Below are 19,679 nucleotides of genomic sequence, written 5' to 3' on the forward strand. Positions count from 1 at the left end.
AGCATGAGAAATGTGTTAAGGAAAGCATTATATTTATCACCTATGTTATCGGCACTATAAACATACTGCTACTCTTGTTCCTCGACAAGGTTTACAAAACTCTCTATTGCTGTTGGCTTACCTTTCCTACATAGTTTGTAATTAAATGAGCACTAAAGCCTTTTAGTGTTAAAATTTGTGCATCTTGGTCTGAAAGGCCAGTCACCCTTTTACTAACAGAATACCCATCTAGTAATGAAGAAAACATAAAAATATTGTCTATGGCTGTGCTACTATGAATTTATAAGATCTACCAACATCCTTCTTTTTGAACCATCATTTACAAAATTTATACTGAAGTCACCACTTATAACTAATTTCTGGTACTTCCTACAAAGTGAATCAAGAACACCCTCTAGCTTGAGCAGAAATACTCTGAAGTCAGAGTTAGGGGACATATAGACAACAACAATTAGAAGTTTAGTTTCACTAAATTCAGCTGCCCCTGCACAACATTCAAATAAGTGCAGTGCATTGATACGTCTATGGACTCAAATGGAATACTGTTTTTTACATACATAGCCACTCCCCCACCCCACAAAGAACCTCTGGAAAATGAGCCAGCTAATCTGTATCCTGGTAAAGGAAGCCTCTGAACTGTCAAATTATTTAAGTGGTGCTCTGATATACCAATAATTTGAGAGTCAACATCTATAAGCAGTTCACTAACTTTATTACTAATACCTCTTATATTTTGATGAAATATGCTAATTCCTTCTCTACTTGGAAACATTACATCCTCTGAAGGTGAGCCCTTAGTTAGAGGGACTTCCTTTAAGCAGGTATACCTATCACCTGACTTCAATCTAAAAAAGGTGCAGCTCTAACACCACCTATTACAGGAATTTTTCCATGAGTGATCTCACCAACCACCACCACCACCACCACCACCACCACCACCACCACCACTACACACTACACTGTCACCTATAAGCTTTACAAGCCTCCCCTTTCCATACCTTCTGAGGTGCAGGCTATGCCTAGTGAATCCCGATCTACTGATAGACCCAACTGGAACCACTGAGATGTGACTCACGCCCTCTGCCATCAGCGCCCTCCCCAGCCCCGTGTTAATGTGCCTAACAGTCGCATTAAGATGAAGCTGATCATGATGCTGAAACAGTTGCATGAAATGCACATTAGTGCCACCAGTTTGAGTAGCTGAAATTCATGCCAATGAACTCTGATTGAAGATGAAATCTGTTGCAGCAAAATTCGTTCTGTGAGTGCTTTCTGACGACCTGAGAGACAATCGTTTGTGTGTGTGGCAGGAATTGGAAGTACAATCAGAAGATTTTAATGTAAAAGTCATCACAGGTGTTATAGGTATGACCTACTATTTCTCACCCACACTACTCAACATGTAGAAGAAGTGGAAAAAATTGCTGGAGGCACTAAACGGCGTAACTTCAGATGAGTTTAAAAACTGTTTCCACCATAGGAAAAAAACGTTGGGGCAAGTGTATTGTGTCTGACTGCCATTATTTTGAAGGTGTTCAAGTTTTGAAAATGTTCTGCTAAATACACATTTTGTTGTAAAACAATTCCCCTCCCCCCCCCCCCCACCCCAATACATACATGCATATATAGGTGCAAACACACATCTCTGTTTCTAACATACTAGCTGGGAAACCCAGCATTGCCTGGGCACTTATTTGTTCCAATCTTCTATTATTCTATTTCTTTCTCCCTCCTCTCTCTGTACATCTTCTCCTCCCCCTCTAACCAGCTTCCCCTCTTCCACTTCCTACCCTTGTCCTCATCCTACCTCTCTCTATTCATCCACCCCCTGTCCACCTCCTTCTCCCCCCCCCCCCCCCCCCCCCCCGACCTTCTCTTCAGCTCTCCTCTGTGACCATCACCAGTGTCACACCATTTTCACCATCACCCCAATGGGTGGTTAATGTCTCTTATGCCCACATGTAATTAATCTGCATTATGTTTGGGTTGAAAGTGATCCAATGTTTTAGGGAAAGATATGGAACAAACATGCATACATACCACACACATACACATATATATTTCTATAATATACTAGCTAACAAATCTGGTGTTACCCAGATAATAATTATCTTCTATTACTTCATCTTCTTCAGCCTCCTCCTCTCTGTCCATCTGCTCCTCCACCATCTCTCTGCCCATCTCCTCCTCTCCCTCTCTCTATCCATACCCCCTGTCTGTTGATCTCTTCCTTGCCTCCCTCTGTCCACCCACTCTGACCCCCCCCCCCCCTTCCATCTCATCCCTCCTCTCTCTGCAAAGCCATGGCCATCTTGGCCATCTGCTTGTATACTACTTGCAACACATGGCCATTTATGCGGACAGTTTGCTTTTTGGTATTATGCCCACGTAGCAACCAGCTCAGTGATTGCAGCTCAGCTTGTAGATCGTAGGACTTGTTTCACATGTAGCCCTGCCTTTGGTGGGATACATTATGCTCGTGACTGGAGGTATGTGGTGGCGGGAGGATGTCTGGGCAGGTCTTACATCTAGTTCTATTGCAGGGATACAAGCCATGAGGCACGGGTTTAGGATCGGTGGGTGGAGATACCTCGTGCAGCTGCCGCCAGTAACCGTTTCTTGTAGTGTCATCGTTGCCATCAATTTCGGTTTGGCCGGCCGTGAATCAGCTGTTCACTGCGGGTTCGGCTATGTAAGTCTGCAGCATCATGGCAGCAGAGGTCACTGTGTGGTCTGTCGGTTTCAGTTACAGCATAGTTGGGAGGTTGGCCCTTACTTGGTGCGCATGCTCATTGCGTGTGGTATTACTGGAGTGCCATGGCCGGAGACTGCGGAAAGGTTTTGGGTTCCTGCACGAGGCATGGTGTTTGATTTTTCTTGCCACGCAGCGCATATTGAAAAGGACTTGCCGGAGTGTTGCCTGGCATTAACCATTCACCTGGGCATATGGCATGTGTTTGATTTAAACAGGCGCAATTGTGTGTGTGTGTGTGTTTGTGTTTGTGTGTGTGTGTGTGTGTGTGTGTGTGTGTGTGTGTATTTATATATTTGTGAATGGTTAACCAATGTTGTCTTCAGTGACTAGTCTGATGTCAAAGTTATGTGACACCTGCCAAGATAGTGGGGCTTGGGCTTTCCATCTTAGTTTCCTACCACTTGAGGAAAGACCTACCGCTATATGTATGGAAACCCGGTGAGCTCCTTATTATTGAGTGATGATATATCTAAAATTGTTATAATCTTGGTCACTAAGTGCAAAATTTTTACCTTCACAAAAGATGATGTCTCTTAAAACTACAGCAGATTCTATGAAAGTGTAGTTCTGTGGGCTATTGCCAGTTTAAATGAATTCTGAAATGTTCAGTTTCAAAAACAAAAAAAATTTTTAGGGCGAGCCTTCCTGCTCTGATGTCATGTTTCATTCTTCTATGTAATGAGAATGTGCATTTGCAAGTGTGCTGTTGTAGTTGATTTATGTTTCAGTTGTGCGGAGCGCAGTGTATTTCATCTGGTACTGTGGGGCATGGCATTGGGGCTTCAACTTGGCTGTTGCAAGTGGAACTGTGTTTCGTTAGATAGGGCTCCAGGTTCCTGGCCTTCTGTCTCGATCTCGTCCTTAAGTAGAGTATTGCTGTTCTCTTTGTTCCTAGCTCTGTCAGGTTGTTAAGCTTTGTAGCTCGTTCCTCCGCTGCCTTGGCAGATGCACCTTTCGCTTGAAATATGAATTTAAACTTGTAAAAGTGGGTCACTCTGTAATTATTTCCTGATCAGGTTGCTGGAAGCTCCACCATATTACTTCTGTATTGCCTTATCAGCCACTTGTATCATATTTGCAGCTAGTATGCTGATTGTGATGTTTAATTTTATAAATAGTGCCTACCTGTACTGACATCAACTGGATTATTCCTTAGTCAGAAGTTTGTGTGCCCAATGTCTTCATTGCTAATTGTTGAAGTTTCAGAAGTTGCCTGATTGTTACTTGTGTGCCTTAATTATGCCTTAATGTTATACCTTGCTATGAATTTATATTGCAGATGAGAAGCAATTGAACAAGATAGTCTTGAGGGTTTAGAGTTTGGCAAGTTCTGATTGTATTAAGTATTTACACCAACAGAAATTTTCTTAACATTTTGTATATTTGTTATACAGATTTCAGAAAAAATTTTATTGCACTCCTGCGAGACTGTGAAATTTATCTGTTTTATTGTATTGAAATTGTGCAAGCTAATAAACAGTGTATGTTTGGCCCCGCTGCTAAGCTAATAAACAGTGTATGTTTGGCCCTGCTGCTTCCTGTCATATTACTGGATGCAATACCACGTTCAAATAGCTTCTGCTGTTAACATTCATGTGCTATCGATTGTAGCCTTGTATATCTTCATTTACACTAATTCTGTTGTATTTTGCAGTTACCACAGCCATGGTTAATGCACGTGCTATTCAGGGCATTGCTCATGTATGCAAGGAACATCTGATATATGAACTCTAAATCAAAGGATTATCTACCGAAGGAGGAGTGCCTGATCTTGCCACCCATCTCCGTGCCGCAGAACAAATATCAATTACCTTCCCTCCATAACTTTTTGCTGCTCTTGGTGAGTGCCTTTCCCAATTCTCAGCAGCAGTTCAGGAACTAACACAAATTGTAGAATTTTTAGAATTGTCCCAACCTACCCAGCATCAGGTCTATCGAGTTCAGGTACATTTGGTGCATTACAGCAACTATTTGTCTGATATAGCAATCATTAATCCTGTGAAGTTGGATACCTATTTTCATCAGGAATTATGCGATAAAATGTGCTCACTGGAGGTTCACTTGCTGGCTATTAATTTAAAGGGGGAAGGTTTTTGGTCTGAACCGGAGGCTGATATACAACCTATATTGACTGAACAGTCAGCACCAGATAGTTAAGCTGATCAGTTTGCTCATTTGCCTAATTGATATTGTTGCTTATTAAGGATATTAAGGAACTGTCCTTGGATTCTGTGACTCAAATTCAGCAGGTATCATGGTTGCTTGTACACCTTCAGGTTCATGCGAATGCCTTACAGGTTCCTCACCCTGTTTTGCTAGCCTTACTTTACCTTGAACTGAAGGTGGGTTGAGTATACTTTGGGCAGAAGTCTTGCAGGAATGTGGGTCATTAGGGCAGCTTCACAACATGTGTTAAAGCAAAACCTGTCAGCACATATGTGCGTTCATTTAAAGCAAGAATGTTATTGGAAAGTGCAGGTGCAGCAGAAAACCTTGGGACAATATTTTGACAGAGTACACATCACTGTCGATGCGTTGACATGTGCATCCCGGAAGCACAGAGCATTGACCACCTTATTGAGGGGATGTGGCCCCAGGACCTTTCTTGTTTTACCCTTACGAATACGCCTTCATCAGCTGCAAGAACTTGTAGATACAACAGAATCTCTTGCATTTGCTGACAAGCAGCGCATTGGGATGGTCAGGACAGTGTTGGTGAGTCCGTGATTAAACAGAAGCAAACACCAGAGATCTAGCCTTGTTTACGCTGTGGCGCTGACGATCATTTTGTAAGCCAGTGTTCGAAGCAACAAGTTACCGTCTTAATAGTTGACATTTAAAGAAGAGGGGGTTGGCTCATCATAGGAATTGGCCAGCTAATTGTAAGACTATTGGCTCATTGACCACCCACTCCTTCCCTTACATTTGAACACATGTTGGCAACGAATCCATATGTGTCCTCCTCGATTCGGGCAGTTTGGTTTCTCTCATTGATCAGGACTGGTACCTGAAGCATCCACATTTGTGTTGATTTTTGATTCAGAGGCAGGTCGCACAAAGATGTAGACTTGCAGATGGCCAAGAGCTGCCTTTGTTAGGCAAGGTGTGCGGCAGTTTAGCGGTGCAGGGCTTTTCATGGCCCATGGAATTTATTATGGCTAAACACTTGAGTGTACCAGTCATTCTGGGCTGTGATTTTATGCATTGTACCGGGTTAGTACTTGATTATGTTGGCGGTACCTTCCACTTCCAGTTATTGCCTGGTGATTGTTTTGGATTCTGTGTATGTCGTAAGGGCAGTGGGGTGCACCCTGTGCACAGCTGTGATGGTAACATTGATCTTAGTCACTTAGATGATCTGCAGCATAAGTTTATTAGGGAATTGTTGGATTGTTATTGTGACATTGTTGGACAGGCTGGGTGTCACGACCCTCAGCCAGTATGAAATCCATATTCTGGATAGAAGTCCTGTGCACCAGGCACCCTACAGACTGTCTTTCCTGTGCACCAGGCACCCTACAGACTGTCACCTCCCAAGATGAAAATCCTGCATGCTAAAATTGAATGTACGCTGGAGGAAGGTGTTATGCATTATTCTACCTCCCCTTCGCTGGTCTTCCTTGTGGCTAAAGGGTAGCATGGCGATTTGAGAGCTGCTGTTGATTATTGGACCCTGAATAAGAAAATTGTCCTGGAATCAGTTCCCTTGCCCAACATTCACAATTGTATCACTTGGTTTTCAGAAATCAGGCATACTATCAAATACTGCTGGCTTAGGACTTGAAGGCGGCTACGGCGTTCTGTACCGATTGGAACTTATCTGAATTCAATCAAGTTCCTTTTGGCCTTGCCACTGGCGCAGCTGTTCTTTCCCATCTGTTGGATAATGTTCTGGGAGATTTAAAGTATAACTGTGTTTATAATTATCAGGATGATTTGGTTATTTTTAGAAAATCTTTCTCTGGCCATCGTGATCAGGTTTTATCTAGACTGTGAAGGGCTGGGCTTACGGTCAAACTGAATAAGATTAACCTGTGTCGGCCTCGTATTTCATTTTTGGGACATCTGGTCTCTGCCGACAGTGTTAGAATTGATCAAGATAGTACTCTCAAGCAATGTCCCCCCCCCCCCCCCCCCCAAAGATAAGAGTGGCATCACTAGGTTTATTAGCATAGCCTAGTCAATTTCTTTCCACTGCTAATTTTGTGCAACTGGCTGTGCCACTTAATGATCTATGTAAGGAGCATCACCATTTGCTTGGGGGAAAGAGCAGTAACATGCCTCTGAAGCAATTAAAACCACTACTCCGAATCCTCCAGTTCTAGAGGTACCTAACTTTAATGGGGCTTTCATTGTGCGGACTGATGTCTCTCATTCCAGAATTGCCATCGTTCTTCTTCAAGAACAACAAGGCCAAAGCCGTTCTGTAGATTGTGCCTTTCGTCGGCTTACTTCAGTTGAAGCTAATTATTCCATCTATGAATGAGAGGCTTTAGCGGTGTTGTTCGCTCTTGAGAAGTTTAATTTTTATTTGGGAAACCAAGAGTTCCTTCTTGAGACAAACAATCAAGCCCTGAGTTGGGTGTTAGCCAGGCCTTGCAAGACCGATCGAATAGCCCATTGGGCGTTCCGGATATTAGCCTTCCACTTTAATGTTAAACATGTACGGGGGTCTGAGAATGTCAACGCTGATGCTCTTAGCCGGAAGTTCACAGAAGAGTCGGGGGAAGGCGGGGAGAATTCTCAGCTGCTTCTGGGTGCGAATAACATTCTAATAGGGAGACACCCAGGCTCTTTTGCGATCTGAAGACTAAGCAGGGGGAAGATCCCATATGGGGACCCATTTGCCAGTGCCTCCAGGCAGGAGAGCAGTGTGCAGAGTACTGCTTGAGTAAGGGTGTTTATGTAAACAAGTGGGAGCCGGCCATGAGTTGAGGATCTGTCTACCCGGTGATTTGGTACCTATGGTGCTGTATTATTTTCATGATCCTGCTGTCGGCAGCCATCTCAGCCTTTATAAAACTCTGAATCAGGTCCATGAAGGATTAGTGTGTCCACATATGTATCGCAATACTCGTTGATTTGTGGCGATGTGCGATCACTGCAAACGCACCAAGCCTGATTTGGGTGCCCCTAAAGAACTTATGCAGTCTCAGAGGGAACACTATCCACTAGATAGGCCTTTCAGGATCATATAGGTCCTCTGCCTCATACAAGGAGAGGTAACCATTAAGTGTTAGTAGTTATGGACGCATTTTCGCACTTCATTTGGTTGCTCCCTACTCGCGGTGTTACAGCCCAGATCACAATAAACCAATTGTCTAAATTCTTCCCATGGTTCGGTCCTCCAAAATCTCTTGTGATATAATAATGCCCCTGCTTATGGTTCTAAGCTCTTGAAGAAGTTTTGCTTTAACCATGGGATTAAACACATCACCACCACAGCATATTAGCCCAACCCATCTTTTGCAGAATGGGTTAACAGGAACCTTATGGCTGCTCTTAGTATTTCCCATGCCAAGACTCCAACTCGCTGGGACGCTGCTTTACCATGGCTTAACCAGGCTTTTAATTCAGCATGCCACAAAGATACCAGGCCAACACAGGTGTCACTCGTGTTTGCCTGCACTCTCAATTCTCCACTATCTAATCTCTTGGGTATTAGTGACCTTTTGCCTGAAACCATTACTCTGGTCACCCTAAGAGAAAATTGGGAGAGCAGGCCAAGTGAAATATTAATTTGGCTCACCATCACCTGGCTGTTAGATATAATCAAGGACCTCACCCCTTTAAGGGTAAGATTGATGATCTCATTTTTATCAGGAATCAAGCTGCTAGAACCGGGCAGGATGTTAATGGGAAAATGAGACCATCGTATAGAGGTCCCTGCAGGATTATCAGAATAATTAGTCCAGTTAAGCTTGAGGTTAGGAAAATGTCATCTGGAAGGTATTTCACATTAAATGCAGAGCCGGGCAACATGAGCCCGGCTGAGAGTGGTTGACTGCTCGGGCTAGTGGGGGAGGTTGATACGTCGCGCGGATGGCGCCTTTACCCCTTTCTTGTAGTGTCATCTTTGCCATCAATTTCGGTTTGATCGGCCGCGATTCAGTTGTTCATCGCAGGTTCAGCTATTTAAGTCTGCAGCGTCATGGCAGCAGACATCACTGTGTAGCATGTTGGTTGCAGTTACAGCATTGTTGGAGGTTGGCCCTTACTTCAGCGCATACTCACTGCATGTGGTATTACTGGAGGGCTGTGTCCGAAGACGGCGGAAATGTTTTGGGTTCCAGTACAAGGCATAGTGTTTGGCTTTCTCGCCACGCAGCACATGTTGAGAAGAAGAGCTTGCCAGAGCGCCGTCTGGCATTAATCGTTTGCCTGGGCCCTACCATTTGAGGAAGGACCTGCAGCTATATGTAAGGAAACACACTGAGCTCCTTATTATTGAGTGATGGTATATCTAAAATTGTTGTAATCTTGGTCATTAAGTAATAAAATTTGTACCTTAACGAAAGACGGCACGGTCTCATAAAACTACTAGCATCAACTGGATTATTCCTTGGTCAGAAGTTCTTGTGCCCGATGTCTTCATTGCCCAGCACTGAAGTTTTAGAAGTTGCCTGATTGTTATTTGTGTGCCTCATATTATGCCTTAATGTTATACCTTGGTATGAATTTATATTGCAGAAGATAAGTCACTGAACAAGATAGTCTTGCAGGTTTAGAGTTTGGCAAGTTTTGATTGTATTAATTATTTACACCAGCAGAAATTTTCTTAACGTTTTGTGCATTTGTTATACAGATTTCAGAAAAAAATTTTATTGCACTCTTGTGAGGCTGTGAAATTTATCTGTTTTATTGTATTTAAATTGTGCAAGCTAATAAACATTGTTTAATACAAGCTGTGTATGTATGTTTGGCCCTGCTGCTTCCTGTCGTATTATTGGATGCAATAGCACATTCCAGAGGGAAGAATACCACTGTGGGAAGGGTGGGAAGGATGATAGGTATCACATTCCACATTTACATAACACGAAGAGAGGCAGTCGAAACCCTGGCGGAGGACGTGATTCAATTGCTCCAGTCCTGGGTGGTACTGAGGAATGTTGCTCTGTGATTGGACAGTGGGACTTCAGGAGGTGGTGGGTCTCTGGAGAGATAGGGGATGGGATACCTGTTTTTGGTATATTTCGAGAGGGACAGCTGGTCACTATATATGTGATGGCCACTGGTGGCTAGGGTGTATGGAAGGGACTTCTTGGTATGGAATGGGTGGCACTTGTAGAAGTGTATAGGTTAGATATGGACACAGGTACTGATGTAGCCATCTTTGAGGTGGAGGTCAACATCATGGAAGGTGGCTTGTTTGGTTGAGTAGGTCCGGGTGAAGTGTATGGGGGAGAAGGTGTTGAGGTTCTTGAGGAATCTGGATAGGGTGTCCTAAGCTTCAATCCAGATCACGTAGATGTCATCAGTGAATCTGAACTGGGTGAGGGGTTTAAGGAAGGATTCCTCTCGACAGTCCATGAATAGTTTAGCATAGGATGGTACATGTGGGTGCCCATACCTGTATCCTGGATTTGCTTGTAGGTAACACCTTCAAAGCAGAAGTCATGAAGACTAGGAAAGAGGTTCTAGGTTTGGAAACCCACTGGGCGTTGGGAATGTAGTGTTCAATAGCGGGCATTAGGGATGTTAACGTGAAGGGAGGTGGCACCAATAGTGACAAGCAGGGCGCCATTACTCCCCTTCCCTGTTCCCAGTCAAGCACTACACAGCCCTCTATTCCATCAAAATACCAACAGTCTTTTTACTTCTCTCCTTTTCCGCTACCCTCTGCCCTCTGTCTACTCTCCCGACTGCACCTAGCTGCCATACTCCCTCTCCACCTCATCCCTGTATGCTCCACAAGCAGCACTTTACTGTGCCCCACTCCTACACTGCTATCCCCTCCACCTCCCCACCCCATCCTCCTACTTGCCCCCACTACCCAGTTGCTTCTCCCATCATGTGCTGCTACTCGCAGTCTGGCCACAGCAGCCGGAGACTGTGGCCCTGTGTGTGAGAGTTGCATTTGTGTGAGTGTGTGTTTGTGTACATTGTGCATTTCAGATGAAGGCCTTGTTGGCTGAAAGCTACTTCCTGGCAGCCTTTTTGTTGTGCCTATCCGTGGGTAGATCACATAACTAATGAGGAGGTATTGAATAGGGCTGGGGAGAAGAGAAGTTTGTGGCACAACTTGACTAGAAAAAGGGATCAGTTGGTAGGACATGTCCTGAGGCATCCAGGGATCACTAATTTAGCATTGGAGAGCAGCGTGGAGGGTAAAAATCGCAGAGGGAGACCAAGAGATGAATACACTAAGCAGATTCAGAAGGATGTAGGTTGCAGTAGGTACTGGGAGATGAAGGAGCTTTCACAAGATAGATTAACATGGAGAGCTGCATCAAACCAGTCTCAAGACTGAAGACCACAACAACAACAATCTGTGATTCAGCATGTCTGCATATATCGTGAGTAGCAACTATCCTTCTCATAATATTGTCATTTTTCAACCTGGATTTTCCATTGGCTGATTTTGCCTTATGGCTTTTTTTCCATCCAGTAACCCAGTAGTGCTGTTTTCCATTGTTACTATTTTCTAACGCATTATTACTCAATGTCCGTCCTTTCTCTACTTTCCTGTGTTTCACTATGGCCTTACAAACTGTGCTGCACACTACTTATGTGCCATCTGTATCGATCGCCTCAGCTGCATACAACAGATGGCTACAAGACTGTGCTGACTGTTGGTACAGCATCTCATGTCCCACATTACTCTCGCCAAGATAATTAATCCTACACCTTCGAATTGATCTCTCTTCATACGTCACTCTCGTGTATTTTTGCGTGTTATTTCCTGTACCTCCATGTGCTACATGAACTTGTATCTCATCCTACCAACCTCTCACTGCATCCCTCTCCTTCTCCTCTATTACAGTTCACACTTACAACTACACCTAATCTAGTCACACATGCCATCCCCATTCTTCACACTTATTCACCCACAGACTTTCAATCCACATTGCAATCTTTTTATTTATTTTTTCTTTGATCTCATTGTGTTTTCACACCTATTTCATTCAGTTTTCGCCTTCTACTGTTGGTCTACTCCCTCAGATTTCATCATTTCCCCATACTTAATCTGTTTCATCCTTTTCATGGTTTTTCCTGCGTCAATACAGAAAAGTTCGCTTACCCGTAGCCAGAACCCAGTCCTACTTACTGTTCCTGCATTGTTGCTTGGCTCATAGAATCCCCCTCCCGCAAATAGATTAACATCAAACCAACTCTGGCTCTCACCCCTCCTTCCATAATGACGTCCCTCTGTTCAGATTCCACCAATACTTAACCCTCACTGATACAGTCCTGTGTAAAATTCTCCTGCCATGCAATCCCAAATTGCTCGATCCCGTATCATACACACAGTCTTGCCCTCCAGGAATTAGAGCAACATGAATAATGTCACCTCAAAAAACTCTCCACACTGTTCATTTCGTACACCAGCCTTGGACTACCTTTATCCAACACCTCTACAACAACCTCCAAACGTCCTCCACATCCCCTCATAGCTGACAAACCCTGCCTTGCAGACCTACTACATTTCCACCACCATCAAAAACTCCCTCCCACCAAAGTACAGAATCCATAACCTAAACAGACCCAAAACAGTTTATGAACCAGTCCTTCAAAAGCCTTAGCCCTGCAGAAGTCAGTCCACACCTTCTACCCCACTCCCAAATTCAATCATGCATGGCTTAGTAAGGACCTTCTTTCCTTCTCCCACTCACTACTGTGGAAATACTTTCTCACCACCAACCCCATGAATCAGACTACACCGAAGACCAATAATGAACCCTGCCTAACTCAGTTCACTCCACCACCCAAATGTGATCCACCCCACTGCCCCAAAATCACTCCCTTTTAACTTCCCAGAATTTCTTAACCTCAAACCTAGCCTCGCCATTATTCCCCAAATCCCTCAACATGCAAACTAACCCTACATCCACAGAAAGAACTGCAATCCACCACATAAAAACTAAGCCCAACTTCATAATCCTACCTTCTGACAAAGGCTCCACCACTGCTGTTTTGAAATGACAAGGATGACTTGGCAGAAGGACTCTGCCAGCTGGCAGATTCATCTAACTACAAATCCTGCCACAGTGACCTCATTCCAGATACCTAGTAGAATCTCCGGTCTCTCCTCAAATCCTTGGGCCCATCGAGAATCTCTCCCCAGAGCCCATCTCGCTCCCCACCCCTACCACTCCCCACACTCGTACTTTCTACATGATTCCTAAATTCCATAAACCCAACCACCCAGGATGCCCCATTGTGACCAGTTACCATGTCCCCACTGAGAGAACACCTTCGGCCTATTACCCACGACCTACTCTCCAATGTAAAAGATACCAATAACTTCCTCCACTGACTCTCTTCTGTTCCTGTTCCTTTACATGGTGCCGTGCTCGTTACTATTGATGTCACCTCCTTTTACACCAACATCCATAATGCCCATGGCCTCACCATTATTGAATAATACCTTTCCCAACACCCGACTCATTCAAAATCTACAACCTCCTTCCTAGTTGCCACAACTACCTATATCCTCACCCACAGTTACTTCTCCTTTGAAGGTACCACCTATAAACAAATCCAGACTATGGATATGGGCATCCAAACAGTACTACCCTATGCCTACCTATTCTTGAGGAATCCTTCCTAAACACCCAGAATCCCATACCGCTCGCCCAGTTCTGATTTACTGATGATATCTTCATGATATGGATCAAAGGTGAGGACACCCTATCCAGATTCCCCCACACCTTTTCCCCCATATGCTTCACCTAGTCCTACTCAACCCAAGAAGCCATCTTCCTCGATGTCGACATCGACCTCAAAGGTGGCTACTTCAGTACCTCCATCCATATCAAACCTACTGCACACCAGCAATACCCCACTTCGACAGCTGCCACTCACTTCATAACGAGAAGTCCCTTCCATACAGTCTAGCCACCTAAGGCCAGCACATATGTAATGGCAAGTGGTCCCTCTCAAAATATACCAAGAGTCTCACTGAGACCTTCACAGACAATAATTACCCTTCCACCCTTGTACAAAAACAAGTATCCTGTGTCTTATCTCCCCAGTCGCCTACCACCTCCCACAGTCTCACTGTCCAGCTACAGATGAACATTCCTCTCATGACTCAGTATCACCCAGGGCTGGAGCAAGTGAATCACATTCCCCACCACGGTTTCAACTACCTGTTGTCATGCCCTGAAATATGGAATGTTCTACCCACTATCCACCGCCACCTACTCCAGTCCAGTCACAAGCATCACTTATCCCATCACCCATCAAAAGCAGCGCTACCGATGAAACCAGTATGTGATCTACAAGCTAAGCTGCAATCACTCCCCTGTGTTCTATGTGGACATGACAAACAACAAGCTATCTGTCCGCATTAATGGCGACCGACAAACTGTGGCATTAATGGCGACCGACAAACTGTGGCCAAGAAACAGCTGGACCACTTATTTGCTGAGAATGCCGTCCAACACAACATTCTTAATTTCAATGACCACTTCACAGCTGTGCCATCTAGATCCTTCCCACCAACACTAGCTTTCCTGAATTGCGCACATAGGAACTCTCCCTGCAATATATCCTAAATTCCCGTAACCCTCCTGGCCTCAACATTTGTCAGTTTTTGGCCTTACCCATGTAGCCCCTTTCCCAGCTCCCATCCCAGCACTACACAGCCTGTTATTCCACTAACACACCACAGTCTTTTTACTTATCCCTTCCTATGCCCTCTGTCTAACCTCCCAACTCCATCTTGCTGCCATACTCTCTCTCCACCTCGTTCCTGTATGCACCCACAAGCGGCATTTTATCGTCCCCCATCCCTACGCCACTATTCCTCCCTTCCCCACCCCAGCCTCCTCCTTACCCACACCACCCAGTTGCCTCTCCAATCATCCATGGCTGCTCTCAGTCTGGTCTGGCCTCAGCACTTGGAGACTGTGATCATGTGTGTGTGTGTGTGTGTGTGTGTGTGTGTGTGTGTGTGTGTGTGTATATAAAAATTTTATTTTGAAGTGTATTAGATAATCTACTGTTTGCATATATGCACTGCAATTTATTTGTGGAAATTTTTATATTTTATAAATATGCTTTACTTGGTCATGCATACTACCTGGGCACCTCTGGCTACACTATATGCGATGTTCACATGCTGATCTGTCACAGTAATATTTGTGCATGCACCAAATGGACACTGTTGAGTGTGGTTCATACTGTTTTTATTTTGTAAGCATGGCCCCATTTTGAACTGCTATTGTGGAGTCAGCTGGTGTGCCGAAGGTAACATGTGATAAGTCATTGAAATTTTTCTGCCACCTTCCTGATGGTACATTGGTGGTTTTTTCTTTTCTTTTAACTAAGTCCACTTTGCATTTCATATGTTTTTATGTTGGATGGATAACATATCCAGTTACTGTTGCATCCATTTTTCATTTTATATAGCTTTATGGTGAATGGGGTACATATCCAGCTACTTTTAGGTACGTTTATGTTGCTTTTAGTTCATTTTATACATTTAGTCATACAAGATAAGATTATGCCCCTTCCTCTATTTGTTTCTAACTGACGGGTTTCTTGTTTTTATAGACAATCTGATGATGCGCCAAAAGGGTGAAAAGCATCACTGATGCTGAATAACTTCGGAACCAAAACTGCTTTTATTCTGAAATTTTTATTAATGTCCAATAAGAATAAACAGTGACACGAGTTCAATATAGAAAAAGCTTGAAGCAAGAGACACTGGCTGGATGGAAGAGCTTATTTCGACTGTTACAGTGTGTAGTTAGACAGTACGATAAAATTGCGGAAATACTTGGGCAGAAGGGAGTCTATGAAAATCTTATTGGTAATGATAACAATACTGCAAAAGAACTTGTGGCATTTTTAGAGCCATTTAAAGTTGTAACGGAAGTGCTTCAAGGCAAGAAGTATCCCAAAATTCCGTTTAAACAATGGAAACTCGAAGTTGGAATACCAACAATGTAAGATAAATCACTGCTCGCTGTAAAGATGACACATTCAGTTGTACATAAATGAAAAGACACTTACATATTAGCTTTCAGCCAAAGCCTTCATCAGAAAAGGAAGTGTGCACACACATTCATTCACAAAGGAAAGTACACCTCAGGCATACATGACCACTATCTCCTGCAGCTCAGACCAGAATGCAACTGTTACGTATAACTGAAGCAGCAATCTGGAGGGGGTAGGGAAGGGGAAGGTATAGCATAATACTGACAGGGTGAGAGGAGATCACTGTCTGTCAGAGCCTGTAAGGGGTAGACTGTCAACAGGTGTAGTGCCACAAGACGAGGCTGAGTGTTGGGACACTGAGCGACAGCAATGAAAATGGAGAGGGCAGGGGAGAAGGAGAGACGGGCAGGTGCATTGGCAGAAGAAGGCATGCAAAGAGGATGGAAGATGAGAATAGGGAGGAGATGATAGGACAGAGGGGATGGAAACTGTTGGATAGACGGTGTAAAAGAATCAGCTATAAAGGAGAGTCCCCTTCATCCCCAAATACCAATCTGGATTGGAACAACTGAACCACATCCTTCGTCAGGGCTTTGATTACTGATTATTGTGCCATGGACGGAGGGACATACTAACCAAGAACCTTCCACCTCTCCTAAAGTAGTGTTCTGTTGCCCACCCACCTACACTACATCCTGGTTCATGACTCCTGCAGCAGACCAAGGTGCAAGACCTGCCCAATCCATCCACCCTGTACCTCCTACCCCAGTCCTGTCACAGGCTTGTCCTACCCCATCAGAGGCCAGGCCACCTGTGAAAACAGCCATGTCACATGCCAGTTCTGCTGCAATCATTGCACAGCTTTCTATAATGGTATGACCACCAGCAAAATGTCCACCAGGATGATCTAGGATGATTGGCCATCGCCAAACTGCAAAAGTACCCCACCCTGGGGCACAACATGCAGCTGAACATAACACACTTCATTTCAATGGCTGCTTCACTGCATGAGCAAACTGGATCCTCCCCTACACCACAAGCTTCTCTGAACTCCACGGATGGGAGCTATCCTTGCAACACATTTTCCACTAATGAAATTATCCCAGCCTCTACCTACAGTAACCTACCGTCCACCAAACAGTTGCCAACCCCTCTGTCCTATCACCTCCTCCCTATTCACGTCTCCCACCCTCTTGTGCTGCCCTCTGCTAATGTACCCACCTGTCTTTCCCCTTCTCTGCTCCTTTCCTTTTTCGCTCCGCATCCCCTGCCCCCCCCCCCCCCCCCCACACACACACACACGCACACACATCCACTTCCCAGCCTCACAGCCTCCCAACGCTGTGCCTGTTGATAGTCTAGTCCCCATACACTAGGCCAGGCAATTTCCCAAGGTCTCTAATTTAGCAAGAAGAATGTTTTGTGTTCCAGCATCAAATGTGGCCAGCAAAAGATATTTCAGTCTGCAGGAAACTTTATATCAGACAGACGAAGCAGACTTGACAATTCATTTTAATTACAACACTAACAGAGAAGTATAAGGAAGCAATTTTGTTCCTGTTAGATATCTGATTTCTTAGACAGCAAAATTTCAATATAGGTAACTCTGAATCAATAAAGCAGGTGGTGTTATAATAAACAGCAACATGATTTTTCATCCTGATATTGACCACGATTACAAAAGTTTATACTTACTTAGTTTTCCTATGAAACTTTAAACTATTTCCAAATTTTCTTATTGTTTAAAACAAGCTATTTTCTCTTATGCATCATAATTAAGTCGTTATTAGACATTATCCTGCAGCAATACATGTCTACTGCATAACTAACTTGATGTGAATGAATCATCTGGGCGGAGTATGTCAGAAGCAACACCAGCCTAGAGACACACAGAGCAAGACTGTGTGAGCTCCCCACAGTATCTCATTTGCCTGCTCCAAGCATACTCATTTACGCCGCCATGCCTGAGTGTGATGCGCTTGAGCGAGAGTTAGTGAGCAAAATGCTGAACTTCCACTCTAGTGCTTTGTGTGCAAATTTACTTGTATTTATTTTGAGAGTATTTAACCTTAATTTTTATCAATGGTGTAATAACATTATCACCATCTTGGTCTATTATTCGCAACTCATATTTTAAACACTGTGTTTTTGCAACTGGTTTTTGGTTTCAACAGCAATAAGTGAGGTCATCACCATCAACTGTCTTACTTAACAAAGAACACTTGATTTTTATTTCAATGAATTTGGGCTGGTGATCTTGTACACCAACGGATGTCTCCCAGTTGAGATTGCGAAAGTTATGTTGAAGTAAATCAGTGTTTTCCACTCAGTGAGATCTCAAATTTTATGCAAATTCTCAAACCTTTAACAGCTATTATGTAATTATATTATACCAAATAACCATGACACATTCTGTTACCTTCCTGGATTATCACAGATGGGTTTACATCAATCAGGTATTTCATTCATCAGAAGCCAACAATAAACCACACTATGAATTACAACTTTTAATTTCCACAACAGCAGCAGAGGAAAGCAAAGACTTTCTATGTGCCGAAAAAATCTTAATATGTGATAGCATTGATTATGCCAATATATTGCGAGACACTTTCACTTCAGAACTTATTAAGGATACACAAGCTATTGGTAAGATTTGCTGTGATATTCTGAGAGGAGGTAGCGATTCTTGAGAGCAGCTCTTACATAGTGCACTAAAATTATTGTATTTCATGATTCACCAATGCAACATGGTGGATGATTCTGTGAATAGAAAGCTATAGGTATCATAGAACCTTGAGAGAATAGCACTTAGGCCCGAGTCTTGCCAGTACCAGCATGAAACAAACAGCATTCTTAATAATATGAAGTGTACTAAATACAGAGTGAAAAAAAAAATCCCCACAATCATAGCTGCACACAGAAGTCATAATGAACTGTAGTCACTTCAACTGTTAATGGCAATCATCTGTAGTCAGCAGCAAACTATGTTACATTATCTCACAAAAACATTGCAAAGCTCCCACAACTACACCACCAATACCAGATTCTACTAGCATCTGAGGTATATTTGCCTGGAACAACCAGAAAGTTATGTTTAAACGCAGAACAGAATGTGGGAATTGAAGAGACTAGAAACCCTCTGGCCTAGCTCTCCTTTGTTTTCCATTCTGCCAACCAGTTTACAGCAAATAATCAACACTCTACATTTTGGTCACTGTATTACATAAGCAACTGAAGAAATTGTTCAAAGTACTTGTGCAACAGAATCAATTACTGGATACTGACCTGCTATGTGTGACATGTGTCACTGAGTTCTTTGGCTATTAATTCGCATCAGCAATAATTGCAGCATTGGATGTGTAACTAAAGGGCATGCGAGGTCACAAGGACAGGGTTTTGAGGAGGAGAGTGACTTGCAATAGGAGAAGGGTAAAGCACAGGGAACAGCAGACAAGTCAGTACACAACTCGTGACATGCCACAGTGGAAAAGTGTTGTGGATTCATGGAGGGTGTCAGTGAACCAACACTGAAAGCAGTGGGGCTCAGCACAGTGCTGTTTCGCAAGGATGAAGCAAGCCATTTAGGCCTGTGACCTGAAAGTTTGGGTGTGCAGAGTGTGAACTACTATACCTAGATTAATAGTAACATTATCGGTTAGTATCATTCCTGGAGAATTTATCAGCTATTTTTCATAAAATTCGCACTGTTGTGCACTGAAAGACTCAGGTTGTGCGGAATCTTGTGCAGGTTTGGCTAGAAATGTGGCACTCTTGGGGTATGCTCCTGAGTTGTGTCCTTGTGAGCAAATATAAAACA

At 43.6% G+C, this 19,679-nt stretch overlaps 1 protein-coding gene across 1 annotated transcript in view; it reads right to left on the reverse strand.

The window, feature by feature from the left end:
- Nucleotides 1-19,679, reverse strand: part of LOC124607446 (multiple inositol polyphosphate phosphatase 1) — a 206,396-nt gene that overhangs the window by 92,319 nt on the left and 94,398 nt on the right. The gene's annotated exons all lie outside the window — the stretch shown is intronic.

The sequence above is a fragment of the Schistocerca americana genome, chromosome 1, assembly GCF_021461395.2.
Source record: "Schistocerca americana isolate TAMUIC-IGC-003095 chromosome 1, iqSchAmer2.1, whole genome shotgun sequence".
Taxonomy (NCBI): domain Eukaryota; kingdom Metazoa; phylum Arthropoda; class Insecta; order Orthoptera; family Acrididae; genus Schistocerca; species Schistocerca americana.